The sequence below is a fragment of the Drosophila eugracilis genome, unplaced genomic scaffold (genome assembly GCF_018153835.1).
Source record: "Drosophila eugracilis isolate 14026-0451.02 unplaced genomic scaffold, ASM1815383v1 contig_90, whole genome shotgun sequence".
NCBI lineage: Eukaryota > Metazoa > Arthropoda > Insecta > Diptera > Drosophilidae > Drosophila > Drosophila eugracilis.
The window spans coordinates 962,258-972,727 of NW_024573812.1; positions in this window are offsets into that span (position 1 = coordinate 962,258).

Genomic DNA, 10,470 nt, shown 5'->3' on the forward strand with positions numbered 1-10,470 from the left:
GGCTTAAGTGACGGAAATGCCAGAGCAGTCTAACAGCCAGCAGTCTACCCTTCTCCACTTTCCGTGCCATTCATATTCATGTTGATTTTTTAACCATTTTTCAAGTGCAGCTTAAGCGGGGCTTAAGCCAACTTTGACGACAGGCGGCAATTACGATCGGATTAGTTAGCATCTTAATTTAATTGTTGCAAATTAAATTTGCATAAAGGAAAAGTTGCTGGATATGGGAAAACAATTTTCCATTTAACTTTGCTGATGTACAAGTTGATGGTTAAAATTCTTTAATAATCTTTATTTTATTTTTAAGGATGATAAGATTATGCCATATCTTATCTTAATATTTATTTGTCTGTTGATTATACTTAATAAATTTCTTATATTTTCCTTCAGGCTTTTTCTCATTTATAAATCATTGTGTAAGGTAAGGTAAGGAACGCCCCCCTTTGTTTCAAATGACAAAAGCCGATATATAAACTCGATGTGTATTTGCCAAAAAACGTAAACACTTGGAGCCATAAAATCAGTTCCGATTTATGGCCATTATAATGATATTTATAGCAATCCACTAAAGTCACAAAAAGCGAGTTAATGATGACCAAAAGAGAAAATATGCGAGGCTTATTAACAATTTGGCGCCATTTAAACGGCGACGAAATCTTAACATGATTTTTTTCGTTTTATAATGCAATAACTAAATCTGAAAAAACGAATCTGTCTTCTATATATCGACGACGACGACGACAACAATGTCGGGAGATTTTAATGGCATCGTTAAAAGCTTATATCGAAAGGGAACCATGACGGCATCAAAAAGTCAGAAAAAACAAAACGTTTTACGACTTCGCGCCTTAGAAGCAGCTCGTTCTTTTTGGCTTATACCGAGATACTGTTGTAGAATTTTTTTTTTTTTTTTTGTGGATTATATATACGATCCGATCAAATCCAATCCGATGGGTGGGAATTCCAATGATTAAGTAGGCGTAAGGGGGGTGGGTGTTCCAACCGGTTAGGGTTTAAAATTAAAATCTGACGCGCACTCAATTAAGTTTATTGCATTGCAAATCATGTCCGTAACCCATTTTTATGACACTCTGAAGGTGTCAAGATGATTTGTCAATGTTTGGCCACGCCCTCGTACATCTCCGCCCTCATAGTATTCAGCCCGCACTCCCCTTCTTAGCCTCATCAGTACTTGGGACATCGTAAAAACTGACGGTAAACAGTTAGCCCAGACACTTGGCCATCTGTTGCTGTGCCACTTGCACTGACGGAATGCTAACTGTTGCTCCCACCTCGCCTCGACATTAACTTTAAGTTCGACGTCCAAGTCGCCTTCAACTTCGACTTGGATTTAGAATCACTAAAAGGGGACACTGAAAGAAAGTTTGGGTTTTATAAGGAAATTTGAGGTTGGGAAATATTTTAAGCAAATTTTTGTAGATTTGAGAAGGGCTTATAGAGCTGTCGAATATCCTTAAATTGTGAGTTTTTCATATTGATCATTTTAGGCATAGATTTAAGAAAATGTTAACCTTAAAATAACTTTAAAAAATTTTGAAATTTTGATCATATTTTTGCCTATATAAGTATCTTTAAGCCTCAATGACATATCTCTAATATTTCGCTGTGCTATTCGTTTCGGGATTTGGGCTCAGTTCGGTTCGGTAATTAACCGCACACTGACCTTCCTCATTGCAGTTGGTATTTGGTAGTTGGCAATAGGCAATAGCCAGTTGGCAGTACTTGGGTTTTGGCACCTTTTGCAAAGCCAGTTTCCGCCGGCAGTCGGCAGTCCACTTAGTATGTGCCTTTTGCAAACAATCATAACTGTTCAGCTCGTCAGTAGCTCATTGTGTTCTAAGATAAGTTTTCGGTTTTTCTTCTACCCTCTCTCTCTCTCTTTCTCTTTCTATTCTATTTTCTATTTTCTATTACTTTTCTTTTTGTTCTTTTTTTGTTCTGGTATTTAACGCCCCGTTAAAAGTAGGTTAAAGTCTTTAAATATTTTAAAGGCCCAGTTTTTCTCAGTTTTAAAGGGGTTAAGCTTGGGCAGATCAAGTTAGGTTGGGACTTAGAAAAATGGTAAAGGTTTTTCTTATAAGAGAAGGGTTTCTTCTTCTTAAAGGACAGTTTAAACATCCTTAAATGTAGTTTGATAAGAAGTAGACAGTAGATATCCTCCAGTTAGCAAACACCTTAACTTACCTTCTAACTTATCCTGACATAAATCATATTTCACTTTTTTCCTACCTATCATAACTTAAGTTCCAAAATCTGTCTTGCCAATTTGCCTGTACTTAGCCAAAATATTTCAAATATTTGCCAGCACCACCTGGGAGTATAAAAAGGCAACTGCAATTGCAAGACTAAGCTGCTTGTTTACGTGGCAGCCACGTCAAAGACATAAAATATTCACACAATATCATAGAGTCTCCTCTGGTTTTGAGTATGTTGGGTATTGGTGGCAGCCAAGGCGCAAGGTGGAAGCCAAATTGAAACGGAGGCTAGCCCGGCTAGATAGTTAGCCCGCCTGTCAATCCCTCATGGACTAAAGACTTAACTACTTGACAAATAGCCCAGGTGGCAGCGAAAAAATCTACATAAATTCTCACCTATGGCAGCCAAACACCGAAATCGAAGGCGATGGGAAAAGCGACCAGGTTTTTTTTTTGTATTTGATTTTATTTTTATTTTTCATGTTTTATTTTTGAAAGTGCCAACTACTTGACATTTGCTTTCCAACTCCCCAAGACTTTCAAAAAGATGTCAAAAAAAAAAAGAAGAAAAAACCATCTCCCGACCATCTTTTGTTGGCCGAAAAGCTTGGGCTTTTAATGATTCTTCGCGGGGCCCTCTCTTCTTTTCTTTTGTCGAACACCTTTTTTGTGTCCAACTTTTCATTTTCAATCAGGCCTGTCAAATTTGTCAAGCTCGACGAGTTTTCAAGTGGTAAAGGAAATGAGCTTGGCCGGGGAAAAGCCGCTGAGAAAAATTACAAAAATGCATTCGAAGATGCGCATTCCCTTCGTTCGCCTCCTAATCAATGGCATCTAATTAAATGGCGTTGATTGTTGTTGCCACTTTGACAAATTGTTGTTGTTTATTTGTCGGCCTTTTGGTTTTAATGCGTTTTTGATTGGGTCGGAGTCGGCTTAAAGGCTTTCGTCCCATAGCCTCTTATTCGTTGGTTGGTTAGGTGTGAGGCATTTTGATTTATTCGCCCCCTAATCAGATAAAGTAAAAAGCTTTCAGTTTGAGTTATTTGCTGCCTGGTTAACTCCCGTTAGGGAGTGTTTTTCTTTGGGGGGAGGGAGCAAGAGGGTTATGAACAATATTTTGTTTGACTTGCCAAAACGGAAATCCAGTTTAATCTCTTATGGGAGCTTGGAAAACACTAAGGCAGATTGTAGGCAGAGTAACTGAAGATAATCATGAATGGGTTTGGAGTATATAGAGTAGAAAGTGCTGGGAAACATAAGTGATAATGCTTGATTTATGCTAGATTTTCTAGGGCTTTAAAACACATACAAGTTACCTAAAAAAAATAATCCAAAATTGTATAACCAAAACGGAAACGAACTGCATGAAGATCAGCCTCATCAAAAGTAAATTATTTTTGGAAATTATAACGCCTAACAAGAATTTAGCCACTTAAACATACCAGTTTGACTGAACTAAGCCATTTGAAATACATTCTGAAGTCATTCGGGGTATCATTAAGTCGTTTTGAATATGAATTGGTAATTACATTAGCAAATATACAATAAAATCTCGTCTTTCCCTGATCAACGGAGTGAACTGAAATCATCTCAAATATGATATACCCAGACCCCTTTCCTTTTACCGTGTTCCCTCTTCGTCAAGTGGCGAGGAGGTGTCAATATTCCGTTCTATTGACGCCCTCGAACAATAACCCGAAACAAACATCAAAAACTTGTCCCCGGCACTCTCGACTTGACTGTGTCACAGGTCCGAAATCCATCCAATCGATCGATCGATCGAGGTTTTGTTGTTCGCCGACCCATTGCCTGAGAACTTGATTGGGCCGATCAATTTGATGATCGTGATGATCATGATGCCGCCGATGATGCCGATGCTGATGACTTCATGGCAGTCAATCAGGGGGTTCGGCGCATTTGAATAAGCAAAGAATATTTTTAAATATTTTTTTTCACGCGCCAATATTATTATTTAAAATTTTTATGACTTTTCCAATAAAAAAAACCAAATGTGACTCAACGGGTCAGAGATTTTCGAGGTACAGAAGAAGGGTGGAGTCGATCTGGGAAAAATGTCAAAATGTTTTGTCGCCTCCTGTCAGCCTGTCGCCCCGGCCTTTTCGCCTACTATTTTCCCCACCCCACATAAAGTATCTAAAATTATGTAGCCGTAAATTATGGCTTGGGAAATGCTTGGAATTAGCATATATACTCGTACCTTGACTCACCCACGGCCAACTGCTGAGCGTAGCTTTGGTTTCCCGCGATCCAGTTAGAAAGTAGTAAAAGTTCGTTAGCCAGAAGTTTGTTTTTCATTTTCGGATGACTCTACACACAGTTGGAAAATGTTAATTTTCCAAATGCATTTCTGTTGTTGGGCATGGGCTTTGCATGTTGGACATGATTTTGATGATTTGTCAGAATGTGATTCGATGATCTGCGATCTAATGAGTTAGAAAGGTGAACAAATCTAAGAGTTAGTAGATCCTAGTAAAGGTTGACTATTCTTTTACCAAATTGAAGATTTTTTAGCATATTTTTAGATCTAAACTGGCACGTTTTCAGCCAATGCCACCCAAGATTTAACCCAGTCCAATCCCAAATCTCTTACCCCTTATCAGCGTGGCCAATTACAAGTAAAAAACTAAAGTGCCAGATAAAACACTTCTGCCCTCAGATAGCACGCCAGTGCTCAGTAGTTAGTCCGGAAAACTGTTGCAGAAAAGAAAAACAAAAGAAGAGCTGGACAAAAGGTAGCGACACAGGGGAGTTGGACGTGGGTTAAGGCGATAAGGAGGAGTACAAGCCAGGTAGATGCCGGTAGATTCCAACTTGGCCCAAATGTCCAACGAATTGACAATTTATGTGACGGGCCGTGCATAATTGAGGCCTTTTTTGGCATTTTGCAACTGATGTTGGCCAGGTAAGCCAGCCCGTTAATAGGTATGTAATTTTTCCTGGTAACACTTAATTTCATTGATGTCCTTGCCCCCAGGGCGATGATCGTCGTGTGCTGCCTTTAAAGTCGGTTGAATATCAAAGGATCGTTGCCATATATAGTTGAAGTGATTTATATGACCATTGATAGACTGATTTTTATTGACTACAGCCAATTAACAGCTGCCATCGACTTCCGTTTTCTGCTCTTTGACTTTGTCTTTGATCTATTGGCTCTAATTGTGGATAATTGTGGCTAGCGCCAAGGTCGAAAGATTGATTTGTTAGTTCTAGTAGGTACTAGAGATGTGGCCCAACCATAAAGACATAATCCCCGGCAAACGGAACATACCACTCCATGTGAACTCCCAACTTGAGTGTTTATGGCCGCCGGGCACTAAAACCAACTTAGTGGACAATTTTGTATTGTTAAGCTCTTAGTTTAGCGATAAGACAGCAAAGGTAACCAGTTCTAACTGGTTTTGCTAGCCATTATCAATCAACGATCATTTCCCGTTTCGACCCCTTTCGGTTTATTAATCTATATAGTAAAAGAGCTTACACGGACGCACCTCTGATCTTTTGTTCGTCCTCCTGACTCACCCCGGGCCAGTGATAGCTCTATTTTTAGTGTGCTAATTCTTGGAATCAAATTGCTTTGGTCAGGGCTAAATGGAATTTCTGATTAGAAACGAAATTAGCACGCAATTGCGGAAGCTCTCAAATGGAATTTTTAACTAAGAACTTGCACCTTATCAAGTACATCCACTTCCTAGTTTTGTATTTCATATCAAAGTACTAAATTGGTTAGTTTTAAAAATTAGTATCAGCATTAGTTTTGAATAAGGGAAATTCCCATTTCCAATATCTTGGCCTTAATAGAAATCCCCTTAAAATACCTTTCTTTTGATAAACATTTTTCTGATCACCTCCTTTTGTTAACTGGAACCCCAAAAATGTTGGGTGAGTAACTTAGTGTATTGGATATGCGATATCTTGGCCTTGACCTAGCACCACAAAATCCAATCTAGAGTCTGGCGAATTGACCACAGCAACAGGAGAGCCTTTTTTATTCGCTTCCTTCATAAACAAACAATAGCTAATGGTAAAAGTATTTATGATTCCTTGACGATAAACCAAAAACAATAATAAAAAATTATAAAAACCTGGCCAAGCGAGGGCCTGTTTGCGTAACGAGCCCCCCCTTAAAGACCATAAAGTCGCCTTTCCAATCGATAAGTGATAGTCAGACGAAGTTATTTATTTTGGCCAAATTGCGACTTAATGACCGTCGCAAGAGGTTGTAGAAAGTGATGTCACCACACTACCAAGCTGATAAACTACAATTGGCCACTCAAAATGCTGGGCTAGCGCCACTGAATGGAAAAATTACCAGAGATCCGTAACCAAATCTTGTTGCCAATAGGCCAAGATTTCGATTTAAACCAAATTTCGTGGAAAAATTACTAAATTCCTAGGGAAATAAATCGATAGCACATGGTCTCTCTTTCTCGTAGGTGACGGAATCAAATCTAATTTAGCAGCAAGCCAACCACTTAATTATAAAGAAAGTACATGACGCCATTTGGCGATTAAATTTTTGAGAGATCCATAAAGCATGGGATTTTCGGGGGGGCTTTAGAGTCCAGAAATATGATATGCCTGAAATGTCGCGTGACTAGGCTAGAGTGTCATTCGATTTAAACGTGACTTGATCAGTACAGTAATAAACTCAATTAGCGATATCAAAATGGTAGTAAAATTCAGTCAAGACATCCATAAAAAAAGGGTTTGGTAATATTCTAAGCAAATGGCAAGCCAACGTGATGGGAAAATTGTGTGGTCTTAGTGATATAACAGAAGTTTATGGGAGGTTTAAGAATGTTTTTATTTATGTAAGGAAAGGTTTGGGGTTTTATAACTTAGCTGAGAGGTATACCCTTCAAATTAGTTTTGAAAATATTCAAAATAATTGAGTTATTTAACATTTTCATCTTACATAAGTACTCATACCACGCGCTTGATACAAACTAACTAGAAAACACAACGATTCGAACTTTTATCTTGTTTTAGGGTTTATTTTGTTTTGGAGAAACACTCCTAAGACCCCCGGCTGTAATACCCAGTTGACAACCTCGAGTCCGCCGGCATGCCTTGAGATCGTGCTTTCGGCTTTCCCGCTCTCACCCGATATAGGGTATATCATATCATATATAGTATTCATATGTAAACCTGCAAAGAGGTTTACAGGGTTTGTTTACGTCCCGAGTTTGGGGCTTAAATGGGACCTCCAGCGATTGTTGGCTTTTAATGCCCCCTGGTAAATGCCACAAACGGGCCGCTTTTGACCAATTGCACCATATGCGCCGTATGGCTATGATTGCGCCGGGCGGGGGCTTTGTAGTAGGTCACGGTTCTCTAGTGGCTACCAACTTCTGGTTATCACCGCTGATAATTGGTTGTGCCAAGTGCGAAATGAGGTGTGGTACGAGGGCGGCGGCAGGTTCTTCTCGCCGAAACGATAACCCGAAAACAAAGTGTAAACATCCGTTCTCGACGCGTGATCAACGCGATCACTGATCACAGATCACTAGTACGTGCTAGTGGGTAATTTCCTTTGAATATTTTAGGTAATCTCCTTTAGCCAAATGCGAAATATTTCCTTTGATAAGCCGTTGGCCTAAAAATATACTCAAAAGGAAATTCCAATAAGGTTGCAGGCCTATTTGACTGATTAGGCTTCGGTCTGTGGAAAGTCTTTCGCATATTTGTAATTGTGATTTCATACACTTAATTTTCTTTTCCACGAATGTCCTTATCAGATTATCAGATGGAATTTATTGAGAAATTTATGATAGCAACAGGAAATGTTTGCGATGCGTAACAACGGATGTGACTTGACATTGATCGAGAAGTGAATTTAGGGGGAGTTTTATGCTTAAAAGTGGTTTAAGGTTTTTAAAATGGGAAAAGTGAATCATTGCAGTTGGTTATAAATTGATTTTGAAAAGTTATGTATGATGTATATAACATTTATTGGGATAATCAAACTCAGACAGTGATAAATCTTAACAATATTGCATTAATTTCTTGCTGTTCTCAGGTAAACTCATCTTTAATAGTCAATTTCCTTTAAGCTGATAAGATTCACATATCTTTCTTTGTATTCTTAACATTTAATATTTATGAATGAATTTATTGCCTTCTTTAAAGGTAAACATTTTTTATGATTTTGGCCAAGATTCCAAGAAGAGTTACTTAACTTTCCTGGTTTTGTCACCACAGAGGCAGGCAGTAAATAATTGCCTAAGCATGATTCAAAGTCAATCGCTTCTCAAATTGCCAATTTCCTTCCGTTTTCATTTTATAGAAATCCCCTGTTTATCTGTATTTTCCCTTCCGTTCCATTTCCTTTGAGTTTTTAAGCAATGTCAAGCCCCTAATGAGGCAGGAAAAACGCAGAGTCATGCCACAAATGCTGTCCCAGAATTTAGCCAGCGGCCAACAGAAAACAAGGTGAAAGGTGGAATGGAGGGGTGACTTGGTGGCAGACGTCGACAGGACCTTTCTCTCGTCCATTCTGTTGCGTCATGTTAAATAAAAGCCCGCCGACGGAGAAAACAGGACATTGGACATGGACTTGGCTTCCGGTTAACACGGCAACAAAGGATCGCCCCGAGGCAGTTGCGGTTTTTCAATTGAAATCAGCCGGGACGAGGCAGGACAGGAACACAACCCTGACCGCAACGTGCTTGGAAATGAATACACGGCCAAAGAAAATAAACCCAAAAAAAAAAAAAGAAACGGGGAGTTGCCCCGGGGCCAGTTGCAATCCTTCGAAATGCGGCTATACGACTGTATCTCTGACAATCTGGCGGCGAGGAAGTCTCGTGGCCTTCCTGTCCATCCGAGTGACACCAATATTTTAGAAGAAGTCAACGACTAACTGACCGCTAAGTTTATTACAGTAAAGCCTTGATAAAAGGGTTTTTCGTAGTTATATTTATGGTTTAAGTACTATATGAGAGATGACATTTCTGTTTAGGGAAGTTAGCCCGTATTTATGACGATCAGCGTTCGCATTCCGAGCTGGCCAACACACACCCAAGAGGGGCCAAAGTTTGGACTGTCCTAAATTAACATCTGTCTGCTAATTGACTGCTCAAATAGTTGACTCGATTCATTAGCTCTCTTGGCTCTGTGAGTACGAGTCTTGGGGGTTTTGGGTAGAGCCAGTCGTCGTCGTCGGTTCTGGGCTCAAGGGCTCCCACATGGCATGGATCTGAGTTTTAATTGCCGCACCTGCATCGCGTGTCCATAAACAGAAACAAAAGGCCACAAAAGCAAATAAGTGTCAGGCCCATTGTCAGATGTGTGTCAATGATATATGTCGTATATATATTATATATATATATATTTTATATGTGGCAAATGGACAGCCTTGAACAGTTTTATCCTTAAATTCAAATTGCTGCTGATGCAGATAGTAAAATGTTGGACATGGCATGTAAGTGGTTTGTTTTTCAGGTTAAATTAAATACAGCTGAGGTCCTGGAATATGAATTGAAAGTTTTTAATATTTAAACAAGTTTTTATTCAGTAAATGTTCCTTTAAAGTTTCCCTTTTACAAGCCTTATTTTTGTAAAAGATATTTAGGCTTCAAATTAAAGATTTTTAGGTTAAATATTTTAGAGAAATTTAACTATGTTAGTATTTTAAACTACAAAGTAGTTAGGTGAAATAAAAGTATTAAGTAATTTTTGAAATTCCAAAGAATATCTCCTAACATTTTTATAGGAACTATAAACTACTTGACTTTGTCGAATCGATACTCAATCCTCACTTAACCTCCAGTCAATGACAATTATCAAGCGATTTCAATGATCAGTGTCATTCGATCCCTCCCTGACCCTTTGCCCAGCGCTCCCTCCCCGCCTACTTTCCCCACCTCTCCACTCCACTACCCAATTTGAAACGTTTTAGAAAAAAATCTGCATAAATTAGTTGGGTAAATAATTTTGCAGTTGATGACGCGCCGCAACAATTTGAAATAAATTAAGTCGCGTTTGAGGGGGCAGCAGCAGGCAGGGGGGGGTATCAGGGCCTATTCCGGGGGCCTATATAGACTCCGATCAAGTGACGCTAATGGCCACAACAAACAAACCAAACGATGCAACTTGATGGCCGCTGATGATAGTCGTAGTTGCAGGGCCAAACAGCAGCAGCGGCAGCAACAAATTGATCAATTCATAAATAATGAAAACGTTTAGCCAAAGAAAGTGTTGACGTGGGCTGGAGGGGTGGTAGGCAGGG